Here is a 13843-nt window from a genome sequence, read left to right as displayed (position 1 = left end):
GGCTGTGTGGCACGTGGTGACTGTGGCTCCTGCTCCTGCATGAAGCACAGGGAGAGGCAGCGGTTCAGGGACATGGCAGAGGAGGGCTTGGGAGGATGGGAGGGAACAGTGGCTTCTCCCTCCATTCTGTCTTCTCATATTCCCACACATGGCAAAATTCAGAGCAAGCCAGTGGGCAGGGGAGTCTGGGAGAACTAGTCTTCAGACTTCTAATACTAGTATCAGAAACAGTTCTGTGTGAGTGCACGTGGGGTTGAAAGCCGGCAGGTAGTCACTGAAGCAAGCTGCCTTTTTGGAACCAGGGATGTATACACAGCTGTCTATCCTTAGCCAACTTCCATGCTACGCCAATGGAAAAAAATCAGCCTCCTAAGAAGGTACAAATGACCTTTATACAAATGACCCACCTGTGTCTGCCCTAAGAGGTGAATTAACTAGGGCTGCGATATTACCCACACTGCATCTTTAAAGTCTTTTATAGCATTTTAACAGCATGATTAAATTCATAAGTTTCCTCAGTGGTATAATATTACTTTTGCTTTGCTGTGTGATAGCAGATAATGTGGTGGCATCCCAGGGTCATCCACCTGACCCTTCTTCCCTTAGGTTAGGTAACCCCTGTGAGTTCTGCCAGTTGCTGAGTATGGACAAGGGTACTTCAAGTTTACAGAGAAATGGTACTAAACATATGTTTATTTTGCTGCAAAACTCTTTGAAATCCAAGCATAGTCTTTTCATAACATGCATTTTCCATGAACTTGCTGAAAACCCTCCTTTAACCAATTACACCTTCAGGAACTAGAGACATTCCCACAATGTGGATCTGTGTACAGAAATTCTATTCTTACTTACACCCTACAAGTCCCCTTCTAACAGTAGTTTGTGATGATTTTCCTGAGAGATTAGTGTCAGGCAGAGTAAATGTCTGGTGCACTGTTTCTGTCTCCCCAGCAGAGAGCCACTCAGAAGGGTCCAGACCACCTGAGGAAGGACTGGAAGAAGGATCCATTACACACATGAGGGGTGGTGTGATGGGTTCCAGTGTCAGGAGGAGCCAGCCTGCTCTCCTCACAGGGATTCTGCATCTGAGAAATGGGTTTGTTCTGATAGAAAGTGTGATACTGTGGCTCTTTGTTTTGGGAGCTCATCAGTGTTTGCTCTCCAGACTTGAGATTATCCAGTTAAACTTATCAGGAAATGCTTTTATAGAGTGTTCGTTTCCCTCCTTCCTTCCATGACAACTGACCATTAGTAAAGACCCTGCTGGTTGCCACCTTCTGACTGCCCTTCTGTCCTGCGTCCCACTGTGCACACTTTACAAACTGGTAATGCAGATTGCTGTTTGACTCAGCGTAACTTTAAGCCCTGTATTCACTGTGGCTGTATGATGTGAGGTTTTTTGCTTGTTTTTTTTTTTTTTTTCTTTCTTTCTTCTTCTTTTTTATTAGAGCTATCCTCATGTAGCAGATCTTTGGTTTCTTGACTGTACCTTGACTTTAAACCCTGAGCTTATCATTTTTTCCTCTGTGTATCTCCACTGCATTCAGAAGTAACTATCCCACCCCTGTGATCATTCAAATCATCATTATTAAAAGTCATAGTTAAATGAAGTAGCCGGTTGGTTTCCCAAAGTCTTGCCTTTGGTAGAATTTTTATCTCAAGCTACCAGGGGTTATTAAGCTATTATAATACCACTTGGAGTTGCAGTTTGCTAGTTCTCCATTTTCTCTACTAATAAGATACCTCCATCCAAGCTAAGACAGGGTGGCAGATCAATACCAGAATCCCAGCTAAGAGTGAGTGTTTCCTGGGACCCCTGCTGGTCCTGAGTGCTAGAGAAGTCGGGGCCCTTTAAAAAATATAAAAACCTAGATGTGCAACAAAACAAGGCTCAGTAAGGTGATCAGCTTAAAACATTGGAAGAGTTGAAGGAACAAAAGGAGGTGCAGGGTATCCCTGAATTTGGTAACGTGAGGAAGCTGCTACGCCCACGGAGCTCAGAGAACAGGGAGGAGATGGAGTGACAGGGTCCAGCTCACATGTGCTGGATGCTGCAAGGGGGTTGCCACACATGCAGAACCTTGTGCTAGCTGTTTCCTGGACACAGCTGGAACTGCAGACGGGCATTGACGCAGGTGGGTGAAAGCGTGGCACAGGAGCCCTTTAGCCAGCACTAGCACCAGTGCCGAGACTTTGATGGCTGTTCTGGGACCTCTGGACAGTGAGGACGACACAACAACTTCCAGAGGCCCTGCCAGGGGCAGAGAGGGAGAGAGAGACAGAGACAGAGTTTACCCATCTGTCACCTTCTGTTTCCTGGCTGCTGCCTCCTACTGATGAGAGCCAGCAAGAAGCCAGGTGACAGAGGAAACACTGTGCATGCCTGGCTCCAGCCTGGTTGAGCAGAGACAGAGAGATGCATTTCTAATCAGAGACAAGCAACTAACAGAGAATTACATTGTTAAGCAAACACATTTAAAATAAAATGTGGCCGGCGCCGTGGCTCAATAGGCTAATCCTCTGCCTTGTGGCGCCGGCACACCAGGTTCTAGTCCAGGTTGGGGCACTGGTACTGTGCCAGTTGCTCCTCTTCAAGTCCAGCTCTCTGCTGTGGCCCAGGAGTGCAGTGGAGGATGGCCCAAGTGCTTGGGCCCTGCACCCCAACCTGGCTCCTGGCTTCAGATCAGTGTGATGCGCCGGTTGCGGGGGCCATTGGAGGGTGAACCAATGGCAAAGGAAGACCTTTTCTCTCTGTCTCTCTCTCTCACTGTCCACTCTGCCTGTCAAAAAAAAAAAAAAAAAAGTATGAGCATCTCTCTTCCCCTTTGTTGCTGGGCATGTCTTGGGCCCTGCACCCGCATGGGAGACCAGGAGAAGCACCTGGCTCCTGCCTTCGGATCAGCGCAGTGGGCCGGCCGTAGCGCGCCAGCTGCGGCGGCCATTGGAGGGTGAACCAACGGCAAAGGAAGACCTTTCTGTCTCTCTCTCTCTCTCACTGTCTACTCTGCCTGTCAAAAAAAAAAAAAAAAAAAAAAAAAAGATATGTTACTGCAACAAGCTATGAAGGACCATTTCCCCGGTGATCACATTTTGTACTGTTTGAGCAGCCATTGCCCTGGCTACAAGCACTGAGGGGTAGGTGTCTTCCTGTGTCACGTTTATTCTCTGTGACAGTAATCTGTCAGCTATGTAGGAAGTGGGCAGAGTTCCCAGATCTCATCCAGCATCCTGAGCCTGCTCTGTACCTGCTGCCCCTCCTCTGCTGGCTGGCTTGATTAGAGGTTCTATACGTTCCTGTAAAGGAGCAGTGCACCTGCAGGCTGTCCAGTGATTCTGGAGACAGAGGGCACCTCAGCAGCCAGAGTGGGCAGTCCTGCAGACCGAAGATACATCTCTTTGTCTTTTGGAAAAAAAAATAAGATATGAGGCAGTCCTTTCAAGAAAGGAGTCCCCCTCAGAAAAATAATTAATGGCTGTCAAAGTCAAGAAGCCCTCTAGCAAAGCAACAGTGTGGAGCCCTAGTTCCTGAGACGGTAAAATCACATCATCCCAGGGGAGCACCTGCTTTGGAGACACAGACGTTGTAATCTACGTAGACCCTCGCAGAGTAAAACCATTGCAGTGCACATCCTGTGTTTTATGCATTTTAACAGTCTCATGGCATATGCATGGGCCCTCCTTCCAACAGCACAGGAACTATGAATGGCTTGCGTTCTTGTCCCACATCACAGAGAGAGAAGATTGGGCACTGACACTTGGCCTTCCAACTCAGGTCCGCAATGCAGCGTCTCCCTTCTACAGGCATCTCTGGACCCTGCGTCCTCCTTTTCTTAGCCGTGACCTCGACCCCAGGCTGTCTTCATGGCTGCTGTGGCTACCACATAGCTTCCTAACTGATACCTCCACCTGCAGCTGTAAGCTCTCCGGACCCCCACATTGGTGAAAATGGACCTGAACATGTTGTTCATTTCTATCCTGTTACCTCCAGGAAAAAAAAAGGCCCCTGCTCCCTGATGTGACTGGTAATGGGGTACATCATCTGTCCTTGCCTGGGCTTCTGCTTCCCTTGTCCTCCAGCAGTGCTGGGGGCTCTTCCTGCTCCAGTGCAGCCTGGGATACCCTCTGTCCTCTCTTTCCCGCCTGCCTGGTGCATGGGCCTCATTTCATCACCAACCTTTAGAGACAGTTTCCTCTGTCTTGTCTCTCAGCATCACAGCGCATCTCAGGGTAGCTTTCTCAGTGTTCTTGGAACTGGATCTTGTTGCAACCTCTGCTAATTATGATGCCAAGAAGCAGCAATGATGGTGAGGACTGACCTGTGCTGACCCTCTGCCCCACACGAGTGGCCATTTGCTTAATTCTCTCAAGGACCTCAAGAAGTAGATTATATTATTGCTTGCATCCTATGGTTATTTCATCTTCAGAAAAGACCTGCTCATGGCATGCTGTTCTCCCCATTACCAAGAGGCATACAGAGGGGACTTACTGACTGGGGTGGCATAGCTACGCAATTGTGGAGCTGAAACTGGAATCCGCCTTTGGAGTCTCCACCTGCAGAGCTTCTGGTATATTTACTTTTGGGTACCTAGCACCTACTCAGTAGATGTTGGCTACTTTGAATTCAATGTAAATTAGAGGGAAATATTTATAACATCTTTACCTATTGAGAAACTCTCCTAATTTAAGATTGGAGAGGTAGAAGAACTATGTGAGGAAAAAACCATCTATTTAGATCCACCTAGAATCTCTGTTAGTACATCAATACACTATGTTTTCCTTTCTTGTGTAGGTTATTTGATGAGCTTCTAGCTCCTGAGGATAGAAAGCCAAGTGATAAGGAGAGGGCCATTTGGTCCTTTTCAGGAAGGGGGTGGAATACCCTGTATTTGCTGCAGAACTGTCTTTGAACTATGTCAGAATGAGAATGCTTTCCCTTTAAGGAAACCTCTGTGCTCACTGTTCCTTAGAAAGCCCATATTTTGAGACTGAATTCTGGATTTTGAGGTCAGAGAGAGACACAGAATGCCCAGGCTCAAGGCCCATGTGGAAAACATTCATAAGAACTGAAATATCCTTGCTACCTATGAAACTAATGATTTTGATTAAGAAATAGATGCAGTGAAAGCTAAGAAGATGCGTTCTGATCACCTGGGAAACCAATATTTCACTGATTCCATGTTGACTAATTTTCCAGTGATGAGTGTTTTCCTGGAGGGCCATGAGGAAATAACACATATGGGAGAATAATCCTTTGAGTGTGTAGTTCAGTTAACAATGACAGCCTCATTCTTTTTCCTAGAAAATCTATGTTATATAATGTTAAAGATACAGTCCCGGAATTGAGTGAAGGATGAGTTGTCAAGAAAGATTTGATTTTCAAACACACAGAGGTGGTAACTGAGATTAAATCAAGGGTGGATTTTTTTTTTCCCTTAGGGATGGAAGAGTTAGATGGAAGAAGGGATCTGGGAGATGTGCCCAGGTGGGGACTGGAAACAGGAGAGGTTGGTGTGCGAGTGTGGAGGAAGGGCTGTGTTTTAGAGTCAGATTCTCAGCATACTCACAGTAGGCCAGAGGAAGCTCTTCAGCAGGGGGAGGTGGTGAACAGCTCGGTGTGCTGAAAATTGTGCAGGAGATTATCGACACCACTGGCTTTGCTGAGGTCATCCCCTTAGTTTCCAGGACGTCGTGCTGGTGAGGTTGTGCTCTGCTTTTCTCCAGGTAAGCACTAAGGGGCATTTTTGATTCAACCTGACTTTTCCAGGACACTTTTCAAAATAGAAACCATATGATTCATCTAGAGAATGCAATGAATAATGAAGTGGATACGTTCTCACCAATCTAGTATCATTGTGCTATTTGCATTAGGGATTTGGTACTTTTCTCAGCTGAAGAAGTAAAAATGATTTGACCCAAAAAGTCCCTTTACATGCATGTAAATAATCTCATCCAAAAAGATTGAGGAACAGATATGGTGGCAATAAATTTGGGACACAGAGAAAAGTCACCAAGTGTCTTCACCCAGTGACTGTGCCCGAAGATGGAAGAAGCCCAACCATACACACAAAAATGTGCTGCTGACTACCAAAAGCACAAGTAGCTTACATTAGAAAGTCTTTAAAATAGAACTCAAAAAATCTTTTGAATCTTTTCAATAGCTGCAGTATACATTATATGAAAAACTGTATTTTTGCTTCTTTCGAGTAATAATAAAAGAAGCAGATTCTTATGTCCCTCTCAAGAGAATTCATGGCTAATGAGCAGCTGAAGGCCTCACTGGAAGCGATTAAACTTTTTTTTTTTCAGTGGATGTGGACTGTGCTGTACTTCCTTTGTAACTGACCTGAGCATTCAATATGTGGCTTGTTCATCCCACGTCTGTATTTCTGAAAATGGCTTATCCTATGGCCTTGGCCATTTTCAATTTTTAATTCATGTCAGGTATAGTTAGTTCTCATTGTCTATACTTGAATTAAAGCTATAAAAAATCCACATCTGTATGTGTTAAGATGCTTTTTATTAATAACGGCAAATGGTACAATTCTACATCATCAGAAGCACAATGAGGGTGGCATTTGAGGCAATGAAAAGTGAGGAGAAAATTTCCTCAAATGGACAAACTTGATAATCCTATAGAAGTTTTTTTTAAGAAAGAATTGGAATATGTCTCAATAGCAAATAATTGTCCTATTAAAAAGCACAGTTGGATAGAGACAAAAAAGAAAACAATATAATGGATTAATGTGAAAATTAACAGTGAATATTGAATTTCCTGAATTTTATTTCCAAACTATCTAACATGCTGTTTTCTTTTGGTCTACTTATTTCCCACCTGGGGTTTGACTTTTCACTGTATAAGACAGTTCTCTCTTAATCTTGCAGTTAATCAGTTCAGTGTCAATTTTAATTTTATGATTGTTATAGGACTGGACAAAATTCAAAAGTAGGCCAAGAATGAGAGCCTTTCTAATCTTACAAAAATTTACTACTTACGGTGTCCTTGCTCTGAGAGTTATGGTTTCTCCAGATTTACTTTTGTTTCACAGGATTCCATAGTAACAGTTCTGCTGGTTTACACACTGTCTCCTAGAAACATTTACCTGATTCCTGCTTTGGAAAATGACAGCCAGTCAGTATCTTTTAATATGGTTCAACATGAATCATATAAAGTCACATAGGTATGCCCAATTTAGAGAAGGAATTGTGCGGAATTACACCTAAAGTTAAAAGGATGATTGCAGTCAAAGAAACTCCAGGCCTCAGAGCCATGGCATAGGCTAAATCTTCTACTGTACCTTAAACCACAGCATATCACAAGCATTTGCAAGAGGCTCCCTACCCAGTTGGAAAGCCCTTTGTGGACAAATGGTAGTTTGTCTAAGAACTTTGCTTATAATTTTTTTTGTGACCCCCGAGGTGGATTATAATAGCATTTTGGCTCCTATTACTGGCAACTGTGAAATGTTTGCTCAAGGAAGTTTCACATTCTAATGATAAATGCTCCAACATTTGAGTTATGAATTGGTAGTCTGCCTGGTATGGCTGATGGTGCCAGCTGGCTTATCTTGAACCCATGACATTTGATTGTCTTCTGCTTTCCTTTGAACAAGATATCTCTTAGCTGTCTGCTCTATAAAGTGAAAATAAATAGCTGTGGTTCAATCTTGCATTGTAATGTGTTGTTTTTCTCCGTGAGCAAGCCTTCATGGATTCATAAATGATACAAGAATAAACATGGCGTAAACACAGGGCATGGTATCTGATGGAACTCCTAAGATGTTGACCTTAAAGGTGATGTGCTGAGACTGAATAGTAGATTCTATTAACTTTCCATTTTTCAGCATCTTAAATATCCTCTTGGTTTCTGTTCATCACACCTGGATTTTTTTCTCCATAGCCCCAGAGCCTGCTTTGAAGGAGAATAAGAGCCCTGGAGAGGGAGGAAGATGAATGGCAAGGCAAGCGTGGACTTCAGGAGGGGAGATCTCATTGGGTCGCTCATTTACTTGTTCAGTACAGTTGCTTTTACTCAAGACGGAGTGAGAGGGCATTCCTGTGCCAGGTAACCATGCTTGAGCTTCACGATTCAGGCAGGAAGCAAAGGATATATGTCCCGGGAATCAATTCAATGTGATGATTTGCTAAGTTTTCATGAATACTAAAAGGAAAAGGTCTGCTAACATAAAAACTGCAATGCAATGGGGTCTTCGGGGGCTGGGCATTGGTGAGGTCTACATTATCGCTTTTTGATCCTCCATTTATCCTTTTCTGAATATGAATAAACTACACCTTGAGATTTAGTTTAAAATTAAGGAAAATTAATGATCCCATTTGAAAATCAGGCTCTGCTATGCTATTGTTCTTTAAGAAAGTAAAGAAACCTTATCAACTTTAATTAGGAGTTCTCATTCCTTCTCTTTCTCACTCTTAAATTGTTATAATTTTTAAATTTTATTACTTAAATTTTTGGTTAGCATGTAAGACTTGTAAATTTCTGTGTGTTACAGAGGAATATTTCAACAGATAAACACAGCATAAGCTGATCAAACCAGGCAAGCAACCGCTCCATCCCCTTTTTCTTTGTGTTTGGAGCCTGCCAGCTCCCCTCCCCCAGGTCTTTATTCAGTGTAAAACACATGATGGTGAGCCATTGTCGCCCTGCTGTGCTGCATAGCATGAGAACATGCTACTTCTCCATTGTTGCCCATCCTCTGTCCCCAGCCTCTAGTAACCACTATTCTGCATTCAGACCAACTATTCCTTAACTTTCATTTATTTATGAGGAAGTATTTGTCTTTCTCAGTTTGACTTATTTCACTGAACATAAGGATCTCCAGTTCCACCCATTTAGCTGCAAATGTCAGAATTTCATTATTTTTTTAAATAACAATGATATTCTATTGAGTATATAGAACACATTTTCTTTATCCACTCAGCTGTTGATGAACACCTAGGTTGATTCTTTATCTTGGCAATTGTAAACAGTGTTGAGATAAATATAGGAGTGCAGATATCTCTTACATGCTGATTTTATTTCCTTTGGAAACATACCCAGAATGGGGTAGCTGGGTCAGATGGTAGATTTATTTTTAATTTTATGAGGAGCCATCATAGTGTTCTCTATAATGGTTGTACAAATTACATGCTAACAGTGTGTAAGGTTTCCCTTTCTCCCCATTCCATGCTTCTATTTGCTATTATTTTTTTCATTTGGTCTTTTTGATAATAGCCATTATAACTGGAGTGAGATGATACCTCATTGTGGTTTTGATTTGCATATTCCTGTTAGTTACATATGTTGGGCATTTTTTCATTTATTTGTCAGTTTTTTGTATTGCTTCTTTTGAGAAATCTCTTCAGACATTTGCCCATTTTTTTTAACTTCATTATTTCAATTTGTCAAGGAAGAAAACACTTGACTTTCCCCCACTGTTGAGTTCAGCACTGCTCTGTAGATGTGGCCCAGTGGGTGGCTGCAGAGCTGACTCAGGTGTGCGTCCTACACCTAATTTTCTGCTCAGAGTTGGCCTTGCTGTGGGGACCACAAGTGAGAACTCATAGAAGAGGAGATACAGTGTATGCTGGGTAACTTTCAGAAACCTGTGGCTGGTCATTTTGCTAAATGGCAGCTACTTGAGTGGTTCCCTATCCAGGACGTCTGTAAACTAGTCTAGCATATTGAACACTTAATGGAGGAAATACAGAAGAAAATAAAGCCTTCTGTATGTGTACAACATTATAATCAAACGGGTGACTGGGTAGAGGTATTACATCTTCAGGTGTTTATAAACAACAGCAACAACCTTTCGTGCTAAGTCAGGAAACTCACCTTACCCTGCAGTGGTGAGAAATGATGGCAGTCTAGCCTCTTATTACTAATGTTGTGAATGTGCCGTGGAAGTATGGAAGGCATAGCAGTCAAGGATGGCATGCAAGTATCTTCCCTTTTGGGCTGTGCAGTAGATTTGGAGGGTTATCTGAGCTCTGCAGGGTTAAGAATCTGAAGAAAAGAATAATCGCAACTTCACTGATGTGCTGATCAGGTTTTACTGGTGATGAACTTGGTGCCAGAGCACTTGAGTTATTTGAAGGTTTAAGGACTTTGCCTCTGTTATGTACAGCAGGGTGGCCAAGGGAAACTCACTTAATTCCGGCTTTTTCCATTAGTAAAGTAGAGATATTAATTTGTGCCTCACCTAGATCTAAGTATGTCATCTATATTTGTATATACTATAGGACACTCTATATAGTAGTTCTTTTTGTGAATTATTCTGCAACACTGCTTATAATAGAGAGAGTAGTGGTCTTTCTCTATCTTGACTGGTTTCTCTAATCATTGGGATCAAAGGATGGGGCAGAATTGTAGTGGGTGAGGTGTACATCTTACCTGGCTTGTAAAGATTCTGAAATATAGAAATATTGACTAGAAACAATGAGCATTTTCTTTAGGTCTTACATATTCCTGTAAGAGAGCCTACTTAAACTGCTGGAGGCAAGTGATTTCTAGTCCTGGACATTCTAAAAAGAGAAATAGTAAATCTGTAATTAAGTTTAGAAAAACCTTTGTTTATAGTCAAATTGGCTTGCTCATTGTCTTCTTCTTCTTCTTTTTTTTTTTTTAAGATTTATTTATTTATTTGAAAGTCAGAGTTATGCAGACAGAGAGAGAGGTCTTCCATCCGATGTTTCACTTCCCAATTGTCCTCAACGGTCAGAGCTGCACTGATCCAAAGTCAGGAGCCAGGAGCTTCCTCTGGGTCTCCCACACGGGTGCAGGGGCCCAAGGAGTTGGGCCATCCTCCACTGCCTTCCCAGGCCGTAGCAGAGAGCTGGATCGGAAGAGGAGCAGCTGGGACCTGAACCAGTGCCCATATGGGATGCTGGTGCTTCAGACCAAGGCGTTAACCTGTTGAGCCACAGTGCCGGCCCCGCTCATTGTCTTCTAAAACGTAGCACATACATGTCATTTCTGCTTCTGGCCTTCATAGTTATCATTTCTCCATTATTTTGTGTAGAATGTCTTTCTTCTCCAGTCTTCTCTTTAATTAAGAACCCAATGAAATGCCACCTCTTCCAAAGGAAACGTCCTTGATTAGCTAAGCTATGCAGTAAGCAATATCTTTAGAAAGTCGTTGATGATGTGTTCTGTTTTGCATTGTTATTGACTATAGCATGACTTTAAAAACACATTATGAGTTCTTTGTGGCAAGGACAGCACACTAGAAAATAATACTGGGAATTTATAACAATAGGATGGTCACAAAGTAAGAGAGGGTACTCTAGTAAGAACTATTTAGGAGCAAAAAATGCTAATTGGCCAGAGGAAGAGTTAAAAAACATTTATTTGATGGGAAAAAAAAGTTTTAAAAACCAGTTTAAAGTTTGGTGAATTTGAAATTAAGGAGACAAAGTGTTGACTGGAAGCCACTGATGTATGACCAAGAGTTTTCAGAGGAAGCAGAAGGAATTTAAGTTCATAATTAACAAGAGAAAAATTGAGGGTGAAATTAGACTCTTTAAGAGACACTTGGGGGGCCGGCGCCATGGCTTACTGGTTAATCCTCTGCCTGCGGCACTCGCATCCCATATGGGCGCCAGGTTCTAGTTCCGGTTGCTCCTTTTCTAGGCCAGCTCTCTGCTGTGGCCAGGGAGGGCAGTGGAGGATGGCCCAAGTGCTTGGGTCTCTGTACCCACGTGGAAGACCAGGAAGAAGCACCTGGCTCCTGGCTTTGGATCGACGCAGCACCTTGGGGAGTGAACCATCAGAAGGACGATCTTTCTCTCTGTCTCTCTCTCTCTCACTGTCTGCAACTCTACCTATCAAATAAATTAATTAAAAAAACTAAAAAAGAAAAAGAGACACTTGGGCTGGCACTGTGGCATGGTGGGTAAAGCTGCTGCCTGCAGTGCTGGCATCTCATATGGGCATTGGTTCGTGTCCTGGCTGCTCCACTTCCGATCCAGCTCTCTGCTATGGCCTGGGAAAGCAGCAGAAGATGGCCCAAGTCCTTGGGCCCTTGCACTGGAGTGGGAGACGTGGAAGAAGCTCCTGGCTCCTGGCTTCAGGTCAGTGCAGCTCCAGCCATTGTAGCCAGTTGGGGAGTGAACCAGCAGATGGAAGACCTCTCTCTCTCTCTCTCTCTCTCTCTCTCTCTCTGTCTCTCCTTCTCTCTCTGTGTAACTCTGACTTTCAAATAAAAATAAATAAATTTTTTTTAAAGACACTGGATGGGTCTTCTGCCTCCTTGCCATCTATGTGAAATAGGCAACTCTCCCATAGGAAAATGAACTTAGCACCTACTGTATGCAAACCACATACTGATTTTCCTTTACAATGAATCTTCTTCCTTCACCAAAATGTTCTTTTGTAATGGCTGTAATTGAGGTGATGGTGGGGGTCGAGGAAGAAAAGAAATACAAGAGGGCTGCATTATTTATTTCATATTTGCGTGGCTAGCCTCTTTTTTATTTTCCTATCTCGCCTTGCAGAAGTCAAAATAACGCAGCCCTTAAAAAGAACAGATGCTTATTAGGATTAGTAGCTCCTGTTCTGAATGTCCTCACTGGGGTAGCTTTTGCTTAACATGGGTCTCTTTTATTCTTCCAAGTTGTTCAGACAATGCTATGACAATTTGCTTTTTCATTCTGTAGGGATAAGTGTTACATAAAAATGAGATTACTCACCTTGTCCCTATTCTATCCTTTAAATATTATTTTCTTGTTTTGGGTTGACTTGTATTCCGCCCCCCGCCCCAGTGGAATTTTCCATTGTATTACATTTGGAAACAGTGTGGTAAATTGGAACTCAGTCAAAAATGGCCAGTGCTCATGGCCACAGAGAAGACAGTGGGAAATGTGTAAAATCCCACCCCAAACCACGAAACACTGCTCCACCACACTGGCTTTTGGGGGTCACTGTTCAAGGATTAATGTTAACAAATTGAGTAAAAGGAGATAATTATCATTGTGAGTGTTTTCCTAGATTTTTCAGGCAAGCTTCTGCATGCTGCATTCTAATTTCATTAATTAAGTGACAAGAAAGCAGCGCTTTAAAGATCTCAGTGTGACTTTTGGATCCAATTCCTCACCATCCGTGCCTTTGGGATCTGATCACAAGCCTTCAGCAAGAGTCCTGTCAAGGCGGGTTAGCCAGAATCTCCCACCCTGATGTTTCCTCTTAAACATTTTCCATCCTGCTCCATGGCTATAAATCTGCGTTATCCCAGGCTGTATTTGGAACTGAGCCCAGGTCTACACTGAAGTCTCTTTCCCCTATGGCAGCACCTTCTGAACAAAACCTACTCTCACCTCTGACTGCTACCTCACTCTGGTTTTTCTGACAGGCCCTCCCGTTTCTAGGATCTCCACTTAGTGGGTAAGCTGGGAGAAGCAGTCAGCTCTATTGTACTCTTTTCTTCTCTTTGAAAAATGTAATGACTTATATCCAAAGTTTCCCTGAGAATAAATGTAATATTTATAGGGCTTTTAGTAAAAGATAAAGGAGTAATAAGGCAGTGGAAAAAGTATTAAGTGTGAAATTTATATTCCAGCAGTAACTAATTTGTTGTACTTGGGATATGTTATTATTTTCTGAGTTTTTCCAGTCAGAATATTAAATATTAATTTAATTAATATTAATTTCTATATTGATTTTAATATTAATTTAATATTTTTGGTAAAATGTAAATATTCCAGGGGTTGTGACATAGCGGGTAAAGCTGTTTTCATCAATGCCGACATCCCATGTGGGTGCTAGTTCAAGTCCTGGCTGTTCACTTCTGATCTAGCTCCTGGCTAGTGGACTGGGAAAAGCAAGGGAAGATGGCCCAAGTGATTGGATTCC

At 42.7% G+C, this 13843-nt stretch overlaps 1 long non-coding RNA gene across 1 annotated transcript in view; it reads left to right on the top strand.

The window, feature by feature from the left end:
* Positions 1 to 13511, top strand: part of LOC127492270 (uncharacterized) — a 74204-nt gene extending 60693 nt beyond the window's left edge. The window contains exon 7 of the long non-coding RNA XR_007921412.2: positions 7898 to 13511. This is a non-coding gene — a long non-coding RNA (uncharacterized lncRNA). The remainder of the gene's footprint in view (positions 1 to 7897) is intronic.
* Positions 13512 to 13843: the final 332 nt, after the last annotated feature.

The sequence above is a fragment of the Oryctolagus cuniculus genome, chromosome 10 (assembly GCF_964237555.1).
Source record: "Oryctolagus cuniculus chromosome 10, mOryCun1.1, whole genome shotgun sequence".
Taxonomy (NCBI): domain Eukaryota; kingdom Metazoa; phylum Chordata; class Mammalia; order Lagomorpha; family Leporidae; genus Oryctolagus; species Oryctolagus cuniculus.
This window is presented reverse-complemented; position numbering and strand designations above follow the sequence as displayed.